The sequence below is a fragment of the Anas acuta genome, chromosome 2 (assembly GCF_963932015.1).
Source record: "Anas acuta chromosome 2, bAnaAcu1.1, whole genome shotgun sequence".
NCBI classification, from domain to species: Eukaryota; Metazoa; Chordata; class Aves; order Anseriformes; family Anatidae; genus Anas; species Anas acuta.
In genome coordinates, this window is record NC_088980.1 from 146,789,027 (window position 1) to 146,802,247 (window position 13,221).

The window sequence follows — 13,221 nt, forward strand, 5'->3', positions numbered from 1 at the left end:
TATTCCCACACTGCGTTCCCACATTTCAGTGGTGTGGTTACACAAAAGGTTTCTCTTCCCTCCATCGCTTCACCCGCCTCTTCTCCTGACGATGGTCAATGCGAGGGACGGTTTGCTCACGAACTGCAATCACACACACAAACCTGCACGTGGTTAATTTGAGAAATCCCTTGTTTGTGACATTTTGTGACACGTTGGGGAAGAAAAGCCTTGCAACACCCAACAGTAAGTCAGCTCGCCACGTGTTCTTCTCAAGAGCCCTTCGTAATAAACAGGCCTTGTGAAAAATTCAAGCTAGAGAGATGATGAGCTTTTCCTTCACTAACTGCTGTGAGAGTGCCCAGGGTTTGGAAGCTTGGAGACCTGGGCTCTGGTCCCAAATCCCCAAGCATAAGCTTGACTCAGATCCATCTGCTGCTCCCCACCGTGCTCAGCCCTGGCCCAGGCTGAAAGGCAGAAATCTTGGAAGGCAGCGAGAAATACGGTCTGGAGAGAAAGGGCTCTGAAAATGAGAGAGGCAGTTACCGAGCTGCCTGCCTTCCCCTGGCAGGTGGCGATGCATTGAGGCAGCTTCCCAAGCCGTGTTTCTCAAAGCCTGCAGTGAGAAGGAATTAATGGATTTTATTTAAGGGGAGCTCCCTGAAAGAGGGCAAGGTACCTCACATCATTTTGCCCCCGAGTGAAGCGCAGGCAGCTCTCGAGGGGCGGTTGAACGATGAGATCCTGCTCTTGCTCCTCAAAGCCTGTCCTTTTCCTGGCCATCCTAGAGCCAATGTAGGCCAAAACCTCCACAAATTCAAAACTGCAGTTAAAAAGAAAAATGCACACAGGATTTTCACATCATTTCTAGGCCAGGCACAACCTGTACCGGAGAGACTCGACCTGTACCAGCCACCAGCGGAACATTGGCCTAGTAACTAACCTTGGTACCGCAGCAGGTCAGATGTGAAAACGAGCCTTAATAACATGATACAAGGATGATTTTCAACCTTTTTTTTTATTTAATGTGCTCATTTTTAACATGGTCAGCTCCTGAAGTTACGCTCCGGCGAGCGTGACGTATCATCAGTCTTAATAGACCTCCAACAGCAGCTCCTGATTTATTTCCTCCCGTCCCACACCCTCTTCGGAGTCCTTTTCTATTTCAAGCATCAGTACCCAACGCTTTCAACATCTGCAGGTTGCCAAGCCAGTTGATCTGTGGCAAAATGGATGCGAAGTGCCTGCCAGCAGAGCCAGACACACACGGTGCCGACACCAGGGCCGGCTGCGCCCCTTCCACCCCTTGAAGAGTGAGGCAAGGCCGGCTGCTGATCCAAGCAGCCAGGTTCAAATGGTGGAAAAGCTCGGTACCTGCAAGTCTAAGTATACACAGACACAAAAAAGAGGATTAAAAACCCCTCCAAACCAAAATCCTATAAGGACATAACCACTTGCAGCTTTCTACGCAGCTCTGAGACGAACTGCGAGCCGCTGACAAAGCCTGCGCTGTGCGGGGAGCACAAGGCACGGGGTAAAAAGATGCCCTGAAACCACAGGTGACGAGCTGTGTCGCTCCACAGCACTAAAGCCATGCTTTCCCCAGGCTCCCGAGGAGCATTTCAGCTGCCGGAGCGTCTGCTCGTGACGTAAGCTCCCCAGAACTGCAATGCAGCACTCGGGCGGGCGCCGATTAGCTCGGAATTTGTCTTCGGAGGCACCGGCGCTGTCACTCATCCCGAGCGAACTCAAGGGCATGCCTTCAGCAAAAAAAAAAAAAACAAAAAAAACATAATTGCCACGTTTAATCTGGCCAGCTGCAATCCGTTTTCGATACAGCCGCCCGCAAATAGGCTCCAGCCTAGGTTTTGTTAGCCGTTTGTTTAAAGTAGGGAGAATAAATGAGACAATTAGAAAGATAGCCCCCGAAGAGCTGGGTTTTGCTACGGTGTAATTGGGTCTTGATGTAAGCAGGATTTCTGTAGTTAAGAAGGAAAAAAAAAAAAAGAAAAAAAATGCCCAAAGTATTTAGTCTTGTTAATCTGGCCGCTTCCAAAAGCATCAAAAGGCTGTGAAAGGCACGGCTCGCAGGGCAGGCTACAATAAAGCAAGAACAAGGCACCTCGGCTGGCGGCACGGGATGAAACAGCGGCACACGTGGGCTGTACTCTGGGCTGTGCATTATTTTACTATCCAGATGTGGCACAATCCTGCAGCAGCGGAGGTGGGAAGCACTACAAATCCTTCGGAGGCTGACAAATTGTGCAAGGAGTGCCCGGGTAGCTGCTAACAACGCGTTGTGCCTGGTCTGATAAAATGCAGGGGAAAATGGGGGTATGAAATAATGAAGAAACATCTTGAGCTGAAGAGATGTGGCAAGTTACCTGCTAGGAAAACAAAATGAACCCTATTTTACAGCGCTTAAGAAGGTGACTGAAGCCTCAAAACAGGCACAAATCAGCACCAGCAATTACCTATCCAGTGTCTCCCCCCTTCCCCTAACTGCAGGCAGCTCCTGCAAGTCAAGTCAGCAACTACGACGGGCAGGAGGAGAGCGAGGATCCCCAGGGACGTTTTCCCAACCAAGAACCGAACGTGAGAAGATTTCTGCTTTCAGCTTAATGTGCACACAGCAGGCGGTGCGGCACGGCCTCCTTTGAAGTCCGCCTGCCTTTCGCAAAGGGGAGAGAAAGTTAGTAGCAGAAAGGCATGAGCTTGCAGAAAGGCGAAGGGATCTTTCTGCAGAAGCTCTTTTTCCAGAGGGCACTGCCTTCCTTCAGCCCATCCCTGTGGGCAGCAGGGACCTTTGTCTCCTTCTGTCTCTACACTGCACTCACATCTCCCAGAAGCAGCTCTGTTGCCTTGGAAAAAGTCACTGGAGCATCCGAGGATCCATCCTAGTAAGATGAAGAACCACCAGACATGAGAACACCCCACCAAAAAGATGGGTGTAAGGAGGGAAATCAACACAGAGCAGCTCCCAGCAGCCTGGGGGATGTCAGACCACAGCTCGCCCCCTCTCTATCACAAAACCTCGTCTGCAACCTGCACCTCTCCCCCGAGGAAAGCTCTGCTCAGATTTCCGTGCCCGCTGGCCAGCAAGGTTTGGGATCTCAGCAGCTGTAAGGAAATGTTTTGTTCCTGCGCTGTGCTCCCTCGTGTCATCATCACCGACCCCTTCCAAGGGTAAGGAAATGGTCAAGCTCGGAAGACGCCAGCAGTTCCATCAGTTTAACGCAGCCAACGCTCCCCAAAGGAAAAGCTTTTGGAAGGCTTCAGTCACACACACGGTCTTCAAGCCGGTCTCTAAAATAGGCCACCTCATTTATAGCAGGATACGTTTCCTGCCATAAAACATCCATATGTGGAAAATATTACAAACTTCCTGCAAAATCTATATTTAAATCGGGGCGATAATTTAGTGCTGATAGCAAGAGCTGGAGGTCTGGATGCTTCAGCATTGTTTTCTGCTGTTTTCTCTTCACGTTCTCCTCCGCCAGCACCAGAAGCCTCCTCCCGGAGAGCCGCCAAGACGGACACCACCTGTCCCAGTGACTCAGAGAGGTGAATCTCGTGGGATATAAGCAGTGTGACTACACCAAGGAGAGCTATTTAAGCCGAGTCCAGTATTTGATAAGCAAAAAGCATCATCTCTGTCAACCCGGACGGCTCTTCTACAGCAGGGAGCATGGGAGGAGCCGCCAGGCAAAGAGCCAGGTCGTCTCTCTATGAAACCTTCCTGCCCAGCGCCCCGGTGACCACAGGGGCAGGAAGGACAGTGCCGTCCGAGTGACACGGTTTCCCTGCTCAGCCTCATGGGCAAGTTAACTCTAGAAAAAAAAACACAAGTCTGCTCTCTTCTCAGTTCCCAGGAGCAGAACAACCCTGCTTCCCAAGAGATGCTCAGTGACCGATAAGGACGTATTAAATCCAGATTAACAAACTGGACTGGAGCTCCAGTTTCACTCCTGAAATTCTCTCTGAACATGAAGGAACTCCCCAAATACCTGTGATTCAGATTTCATTCTCCACAGAAGACCAACATCAAATTGTTGGTGTTTTCGAGGACGTTTGTGCAAAGCCAAGGTAACATTTTTCAGCACGGCCTCTCTCATAAATGAATGCATCGAGCAGCACAGCGTGAGCTTGAAGGATGCGTGTGCTGAGCCTCACCTTCAGAATATGGATTTCAAAGAGCATCTTGCCCAATTTCCCCTGCTACCTTCAGACATAACACCCAGAGGGAGGAAAAAAAAAAAGGCAACACTATTACAATTTCTGACAGTGACCTTTAAATGTTTAACTAGCAATCTATTCTTTGCAGTCGAGATAAAGCAGCAGGTGATTAGCTTCACTATGAGTCACTATGCCCCTGTAGTGCAATAATTCAATTAGACACTTTAACAGCCTTCAATTTTGTTCAGGATCTGCTTACTAGGCCCATAGTCCCCTAGCTGCAATTTTGTTTTGCCTTGCAAGAGAAGCGGGGTCAGTCCAGGTCAGCGCTGGATCGAAGGAGAGGTCTCGTGGTAAATCCCAGATGCCCCAAGGAATGGGGGTGGTGTTTCCAGAAGAGGCATCACGAACAAGAGCTCTGGGAGAAGACCTGGAGCTCGTGCCTGGATGCAACTTGCAAAACTTTTGAGGCCCTGACCTCAAAATGCACACGTACCCCGAGAAGCTGTGGATGCCCCATCCCTGGAGGTGCTCAAGGCCAGGCTGGATGGGGCTTTGGGCAACCTGGGCTGGAGGGAGGTGTCCCTGCCCAGGGCAGGGGGTTGGAACTGGGTGATCTTTAAGGTCCCTTCCAACCCAACCCATTCTGTGATCCTGTATTTCATTTTCTCCAGCTACCCTCCAGCTACACCAGCAACTACGTTCTTCAGTTTCTATTGCAGCTGCTGCAGAGACTCTTAAAGCTTTGTCTCGCATCTTCAGGAACAGCTTCAGTGTGGCGGTGTGTGAACCCCTGCCTACCTTCATCTTCTGCCCAACCACCCCTCCGCTGGCTTTACGGTGCCAGGATGCAGCTGGAACAGCTGATGAAAGCTGCCTGTGCAGTAAGCAATGCCCAACCTCACCATCATTCCACTACACACAGATTTTAGAAGGTATTCAGGAAAGTATCTGCGAGCGTGACCTGCTTTTTTGACACTCAGGGCTCTTCCCCCACCTCCAGAGTAATTCCTTTTTCCCCCACCAGCCTGATAAGCAACTCTTGAAAAGGTAAAGTGTTATTTTCCTCCTCCCCATAGCCGAGTCAGCAATGGCAACAGCAAACTCCCAGAGCACACATACACGCTGATGACCTCTGCACCGCTAAAATTCTTTCACTTTCCTTTGGCACGTGAGTTATCCACGCTCCAGCGCAGGCACCAGGCACTTGAGTTGCACCCAAGTTCAGAGGAACCAGCCCCGATTTCTGCTCCCAGCACAGAGGGTTACCAAACACAAAGATGAATCAACAGGAAGGGTAAATGCTGTTCTTTTCTCCAGCCCAACACCAGAAATGCTTACCGAGACTCAAACCACGCACCACAGTACCTCCTGTTCTCAGCCCGTGCCACTGAGCATGCAGATTAAGCTTACAAATTCATTTTTGTACATTTTAGCTCGAAACTTCCCTCTGGTCACACTCTCCTGCCCATTTCGTAAGGCTTAGGAATCTGTTACTGGCTTCGAGCTAACTGATAAATGTTTTAGCCCAGACACCATCTGCTCGTGGCTTTACATCCTAGAGATCCGAAGCTCAACCTCCGCTGCCCATATCCGTCCATCCACATTGTATACTCCTAACAATTAAGAAAACTAAAAAAAGGACAAGATTTCATAGAAAGCAATGAGACATTTTTTTTTTCTACAGCAGATAGGTGGATCAAAATCTTGTATTAAACATCCTTCCACTTCTTAAACCAACTGTTTTGCGTTATGGAAGGGGTTCCTTTTATCTGGTAACTATCCCAGTTGTGTTTTTAAGGCCGTGTTTAGTAAGAGATGTTTTTGTAATCCAGGATTAGACTAACCAAGAGTCTTACCAACAAATCAGTCAGGGGTTTTCACGGAAAATGTTGGTATCGTAAGCCCCAGCATGTGTGCACACAGCTTCATAAGCACAAACACATCCAGCCCAGTAAAACCTGCATGTCCATCAGGTGCTGCATTAGAATTCATTTAGGTGCTGAAGTAGGGTTACAAAAACCCGAAGCTGTGGATGTTTTTGGCATTGCAATATGAAGTGAAACAAGACAAAAGAAATTCATCTTATGTAGCAAGAAGATCGGCTGGCAAAAATTAAAAGCAGGTGACGAGTGAAGTCATGGATCAACCTCAGGACTAGAAAGCAAGAAAGATAAAATCTACGTGGCTTCCACTTCAGTCTAAAATCTCGTATTTCTTCGTATGAAAGCCTTAAGCTGAGCCTTTTATCTGCCATTGTAATCTTGTACTTCGGTACACACGATAACAGTGAAGGCCCAGCCTGTAAGCACCTCGGTTTCCTTCTGCTTTAACTCTTCCAGAATCACTTTTGGTGCTCAAAGCCCTCAGCACTCCCACCAGAGGAGCCTGCTGAGTCCCAAGAAGCCACCTCGATGCCCAAATGTGTGTGACCAGTGAGGCTGGGAAGCGCACGGCCTCCCCACAAGGCTTCCCAACAGACACCGAGCGATTTGGGGCCAGCGGGTTAAATTAACGCCTTCAAACCCGAACTGGGGACTTCTGCCCAGACAGAAACCCCACAGCTGCCTTGAGTAGAGGTTTAGGGGGGAATGTCAGATGAAAGCATGTGTTTAGCAGCTGGGATAGCAGGGCTGCGAACCTTTCCTTTTCAAAGCAATGTAGGCCCCACAGCGCACCCTGCTTCATGGGACGTGGACACATCCCCGGCATGGCAGCCGTGGCTCTGAACACGGCAGTAAGCTCCTGCCCTTGGTAGGCAGGAGGCTAAAAACCACTTTCAGCAAGAGAAAAGGCACAGGTCATGCTCCTGTGAGCGCTGCACATGGGTCCTGCCCTTCCAGGAGCGGGAGTGACTGATGCTTGGTCAATTAGCTCTCAATTAACACGCACCCAGGGACCTGGTAACGAGAACATTTCTTTTTCTTCCCGATTCGATAGCGAAGACATCGGGGCATGTTTTAATCTGCAAGGCAGACTGATAAAACCAGCTGCCCAACAGACAGCCTCTTTCACGAAGGCTTAATTCTCCTCGGAGAGCTCGAGAGCGGCTTTGCTGCCTGCCGGATAAGTCGTGTTTACAGCAGATCCTCCGAGCTGCTCAGCCTCCTGGATGAATTTAGGAATCAGACCAGAGGGTAGATTTGCAGAGCAGTAATTAGCACAGGAGACGACGGAGGAGAGTAATTTGGTCTGTGTCGACATAAGGTCAGGGGCTGGGAGGATGCCCAAACTCCTGGGCAGCTTGTGGGAGAGACGCAGGGAAGGATGAAACAAAGAAAAAACCCAGCGACTCCCACAGACCAGCTTGAGCAGCCTTAATCAGCCTTGCAAGACATCCTCCTTCTCGTTGCAGGGCTTTTCTCTCCTTTTTTAAATAAAAAAGACAGGTAGTGGGCACCCCTGACAGGCAGCACTGCTGCTGGGTTGCCACAGTTACTGTACGAGTGCCCGATGTGTTGGCAGGCAGAGCATTTCCCCACTCCTGCCTCTCTGCTCGTGAGTCAGCAAGTGCCTACCTCAAGGAACACACCACCAGCTCAATCGGGCTCATCACCATAAAACTGCATCCCATATAGCAGAGCAGATGGAAGAGATCCCATTGTACCAGCTGGGTTCAACCCCACCTCGCTCTGAACTCCTTCCAGAAGAAGCCAACGTGGGTAATTCCAGCGGTAACAGAGCTCAGCATCACTGCTTCCATCTATGGATTGTGTCAGCACTGGAACAATGCCACTCCGTCCTCCAAAATACAGAAAGCGTTAGAGGGAGACAACACGACACGGATTTTGTTTAAGCAGACTTGCTTACAAACAAAACTCATGTCAAGGCAAGGCCAGGAACAATCAGGTAGTACAGCTCCTTCTGGGTCCTCCAGAGCCACAGCACCAAAACTCGTATGTTCCCTCTCAAGTACAACAAGGATAGCGAATTTGTCAAATGAGGTTCTGCAGGGCTGGGTTATTTGTGCTTCTCTCCTTCCCCAGGAACTTATTTTTCTTCATCTTTTTTTCTCATCTTCTTTTTTTCAGGTCAATAAGAGCATATTATTGGCATTTAGGTTAGAATCATAGAGTCACAGAATCACTAAGGTTGGAAAAGCCCTCCAAGATCATCTGGTCCAACCATCCCCTACCACCAATGTCACCACTGAGCCGTGTCCCCAAGCACCACGTCCAACCTCTCCTTGAACACCCCCAGGGACGGGGACTCCACCACCTCCCTGGGCAACCCGTCCCAGTGCCTGACTGCTCTTTCTGAGCAGAAATGTCTCCTCATTTCCAGCCTGAACCTCGCCTGGCACAACTTGAGGCCATTCCCTCTGGTCCTATCACTGTGAGCAGAGGCCGACCCCCAGCTCCCCACACCTTCCTTTCAGGCAGTTGAAGCAGTACTGGTGCCAATATCAATACATATTCTAATTATTTCAAATACGTTCCTATTCCAGGAATTAAGTTTGTGAATTCAAGTCCCAAAGTACACACAATAACTGCACACCGAAGAGTGTAAAAACTAGTAAAAAGCTTCATTTACCCTATATAACAGTTCAAGTACACATCCTCCTTAGGCCTGACTGTAGAACAAAACACATGCAGATCCCTGTGAAGGGCTAAGTAGGAAGCTATGGACAGATACCTAAAGGTGGGCAGGACTTTTTGCCTTGAGTATTTACTGACTTTCTGAAAACAGCAAACGTGCATCCAGGAAGTTCACAGTGGTTCAAGAAGAGTCGTGAAAGATACCAAAAGAAGTAAAACTCCAACTTGGGAGCATCTCCCTACCGCTCCCATTGAATGAAGGCTGAGCAATTCAACAAGAAAAAAAAAAAGAGAGAGAGAAAGAAAAGAAAAAAGAAGAGCTAAGAATAAATCCCTACAGCCAGAGCAAGTGCGTGACCTGAGTACAAGGCAGATGGAAGAAGATTTATTAGGTCTTGCACTAACAGCACCATGAATCATAACCGTGCCCTATTTGCTATCCACACCTGCCTTTGAGCAGACGATAATAGCTCACTCAGTGCTAAAACGTACCATGCGGGGGTTCACCTGTGAAGGGTTTCTTCCAGCCCTTCTCAGTTCAGGTCTGTTCATCCAAAAATTGGCTACACGGGGTGGAAGAGGAGGGAGAAGTCCCCCAGTGTCTCTGAGCTGGTGAGCACAGGGGGTCAACAAGCAATTGGCCCGGCCTGAGCTGCAAAGTATAGCTAAGGGCCCTGCAGGCACAGTTCATCTCCTAAATCACCGATTTCCTGATAAATCAATGGCTACACAGACTAGGTTTTAATGTGTGCAAAGCAGAAGACAGACACCAAAGCCCTAATTGCCCTTCCCATCCAAATACACCTTGTATTTCCTGGCTCTGGACCTCGGTCATGGGAACACATCTGGTCTCACTAGGGAAAAAAATAGAAGGAAACATTATTTTGAGGTCTCTAGGTTCTTTCCGTGATGAAAGGGATCCCTCCACAGCTGGTTCAGACAAGCTACAGCAGGTGAGGAGCATCCTGGCTAACGCCCAGAGATCTGTCACATTCACTGCACGGTCCCAGGTACGTTTGCCTCTGCTCTCTTAGTTCACAACAGGTCCTCCTTGGCATACCAACCCCATTCCACGTTTGTTTCCAAAGGACTGCAGCTGCAGCATGGCTTTGCCTTCACTTTTTTCTACCACTGATGCAGAAGACGCACGAGGCAACTGGCTCACACGAGTCTAAAGGGGAAAAGAGTCATCCCCTCCAGCATGCCACGGCTCTTGAAGAGCCCTTTTCAGCTGGAAGCCTCCAGATGCTGACCAGTGAGCCAGGGCAAGAGGCTGGAAGATGCTGAGGGGGCTTGGCAAGAGCTCTGTGCAGCCCCAGCCTGCGAGCACTAAGTGCTGTGAGAGGCCGTGCTGTGCATCCAGGGTTATTGATTACCCTCTCCTAATCCCATGATTGAATGCCCTGGGCAAAAAAAAAAAAAAAAAAAAAAAAAAAAGAAGAAAAGATTCCTATTATATATAGATAGATAGCTATTTAAAATCATTAACAAAGATTTATATCTCTGAGCTAGTCTTCCATTCTCTGGGGAAACCAGACAGCTGCATAGTAAAAGACTGAAAGCCGCAATAAAACGAAGAAATGAGCTTCAATAAATCATTAAGCTAAAGCTCATAATGTTTATCTATAATGTCATGTCCCCACAATCTACAAAAGCAGATGTGTAACTTTTTGTTTTTCTTTTATCAACTGTTAAACTGTCATGTAGCTATTATGGAAGATTAAAACTTCTTTTTAAAAGCGCTGAGCATCAGGGGTCGCAGTTTCTTTTACAGAAAGGGGTGCTTGCACGACCGTCCATATCATCCAAGAGGAACTGGAGCTGGACCAGAGGTGATGGTCCAGCAGAGGTCAGGCTGAAAGTTTTTTTCAGCAGATTACTCAGGAGGCTGGGGCAGGAGGCTTTTGCTCCCAGGTGACGGAGCAAGGAGGAGCTGCAGCTGGAGAAGACGCTTCCCAGAGACCTCCTCAGGTGGCTCCATGAAGACCGCTGACATTTTCCAGCCTTGCACTGAGATGCTCGATGGACACAGCCCCTCCACCTCTTCCTTCAGAGCCCCGGAGGGCTGGAGATATCAGACAAACCCTACAGGTGTTTCAGGGATCCAGGGATTTATTTTTTTTGAGCCTTGTTTCCTTTTTTAGAAGAAGAACAGAGCAGGAAATCTCCCTGCTCCCTCAGGCTTGACATCCAAAAATTAGCATTTGTTTGTTTTACAGAACAGGACTGGCTCTATTCAATTTAGACCCAATCTGTTAAGCTACAAAGGAAAGTAAATAAATACTGAAATTATGACTAAGGGGGATTTCACGAGGCGTACACCTCGCTGTGGTTTGGGTTTTTTAGGTACTACTAATGGAGCCCTGCATTATTCTGCTGTATTTCCTGCTGGCACAACTGCAAAATGCAGAGCCGCTGTGCTTCTTTTGTCTGCAGCTGATGCTGTAAAGTGTAACTACATGTTCGATTCAGCCTGGGAGGGCTGCTCTTTTTAAGCTAATTTGGAGCATGATTTCCAAAGCCCTGACCATATGAATCTGCTAGCAAATCTCCCTGCTGTTCCTGCAAGCCCTCGAATTGCTGCCATGTTCAAGTCCTCCAAGAGCACCAAATTAACCAACTCCAGCCCGCACGACTCAGGTTCACAGAGGTTCAACCCCAGCTGATTTAAGAGACAGAATGGGTGCGTTTGCCTTTAAAAAAAAAAAAAAAAGATAAATAATAGGGTCAGCAAACATGCTGCACAATATTTAACGAGAAAAAGATGGGAGCATAACAGGCTTTGCAACCTAAAACGGCTGCTGAAGGCAACAAACATGACATGATCATTCTGACAGCTGTGACAAATTAGGTTTCATTTGCCTGAGAGCCAGCCATGTTCATTTAACTGCAATTACTGGCACATCATGATCCCCACTCCAGAGAATGCACCCAGCCAGCCAGCCAAACAAAGCGTCTCGTACAGATCACCGTGTTTCAATTGTTCTTCTGCAACAGCACCAACCCTTTGTGAATCCACCCCAACAGCTTCTTCAGGTGTTTATCGTGGTCCCTCAGCTGTTTTTCAAGCAGCGGAGCAGCAAAATCTGGGTAAAGGTGCTTCAAACCCTGCACCCAAGCCCTCGTGTGCCTGGCTGCAGAATAAAGTGCTCTCGGGGGAATGTGCTTTTTAAAGATGTTTACTCTGTCTGGACTAATCCAGGAGATATGAAAATAGTTGAGTTTCATCTAGACAGAAATATTATTTTAACACTAGCCATATAAACTAACCTCTTTTAGCACTTGTCTATGCCTGAGTTCAGTAATCTGGAATTTGTGATCTTATTTAGAGCCAAATCCCGCACACATACCTGCAATTTCGTAAGGATCCTTTCCTTAAAGCCCTTACACTTCAGCCCCACCAAAGAAGGGAGGCTCAGTGAATTACACACACACCTTCAAACATGTTTTGTTGGTGAGCTGACTCAAAGAATAAAATCTCCAGGATCCGACCATCAGCTTCTTTGAAATGGTCTTTATGGTCTGAATTTTTGGGTAGAGCTGTGTGGAGCCAGCAGCTGGACTCGATGATCCTCGTGGGTCAGGATACTCAGGATACTCCTATGACTGTATGAATTTTCCTAGGTAACACACTCACCTTGTATCTAATCCATTTAGTGATGTCAAAAACCATCTGTCACTTTTCAAGACAAACTTTATTTTGAAGCCGTTCCTGAGCAGGACTTCCCAAGCCCGTGCGCTCTGCAGGCCGGCATGCCGGAGCCCTGGGACGTACACACACTGCTCAGGCACCAGCTGCCGCTCAGCCTGCGGCCGCAGCAACAGGTGTTTTCTGTTTTTCTTCTCAAGAGAAAGTCCCAGTCGCTATCTTCAGTGGAATGCAAAAAAAAAAAAACACCACCAGAGCGGCATTTAGGGCCCGCCAGGAGCCGCATTCCTTTCCGAGCAAGTGGGAAAGCCGCCCTCCCACTGCCATAACCCGAGGTGTGCTCTCAGGGAGTAACTGCATCTGTGTGTACGTGCCTAAAAATTTCGGTGACACCAGCAGTGGAAGGGCAGTTTTTCACTCCTGGTGAGGGCCAGTTGGTGTACAACAGATGCAGAACGTGGTACATACACACCGTGTACCTGCAACGCCAGCTCACTCGCAGGACGCTGCTGGCTGAGGCTGGAGGCTCCTCTCTGGCAGTAGCAAAGTCCTGCTCAACGCTTCCACTCGGGAGAAATCTTCAAAATTATCTTCCAATTATTTTTTTCCCCTTTTTAAACTCCGCAGTAAGCCGAAATAGCTCAAAGATCTGAGACTAAGATATGCCAGAGAACAATGAAAAAAAGCGGGATTAGGAAAAACAAGCGGTGAAGATGAGGGGAAAGCACACAAATGGATTTTTCGTTAAAAATCGACAGAATAATCCGTGACTAAAGCAAACATCCATGAGAAATGTCACCGAAATCTTCTGAAGGCTACTTCGCAGCCAGGCATCACGCAGCCCAACCTATTTCAACATGCAGCCGAGTTTGGTTCTGA

General features: G+C 48.3%; 1 protein-coding gene and 1 long non-coding RNA gene across 19 annotated transcripts in view; one reads left to right on the forward strand and one right to left on the reverse strand.

The window, feature by feature from the left end:
- MTSS1 (MTSS I-BAR domain containing 1) overlaps window positions 1–13,221 on the reverse strand; it is a 116,996-nt gene that overhangs the window by 44,659 nt on the left and 59,116 nt on the right. The gene's annotated exons all lie outside the window — the stretch shown is intronic.
- LOC137851470 (uncharacterized) lies at window positions 9,222–12,057 on the forward strand. Its single transcript, XR_011093216.1, has 2 exons — window positions 9,222–9,703; window positions 9,782–12,057. It is a non-coding gene; the product is annotated as an uncharacterized lncRNA (long non-coding RNA).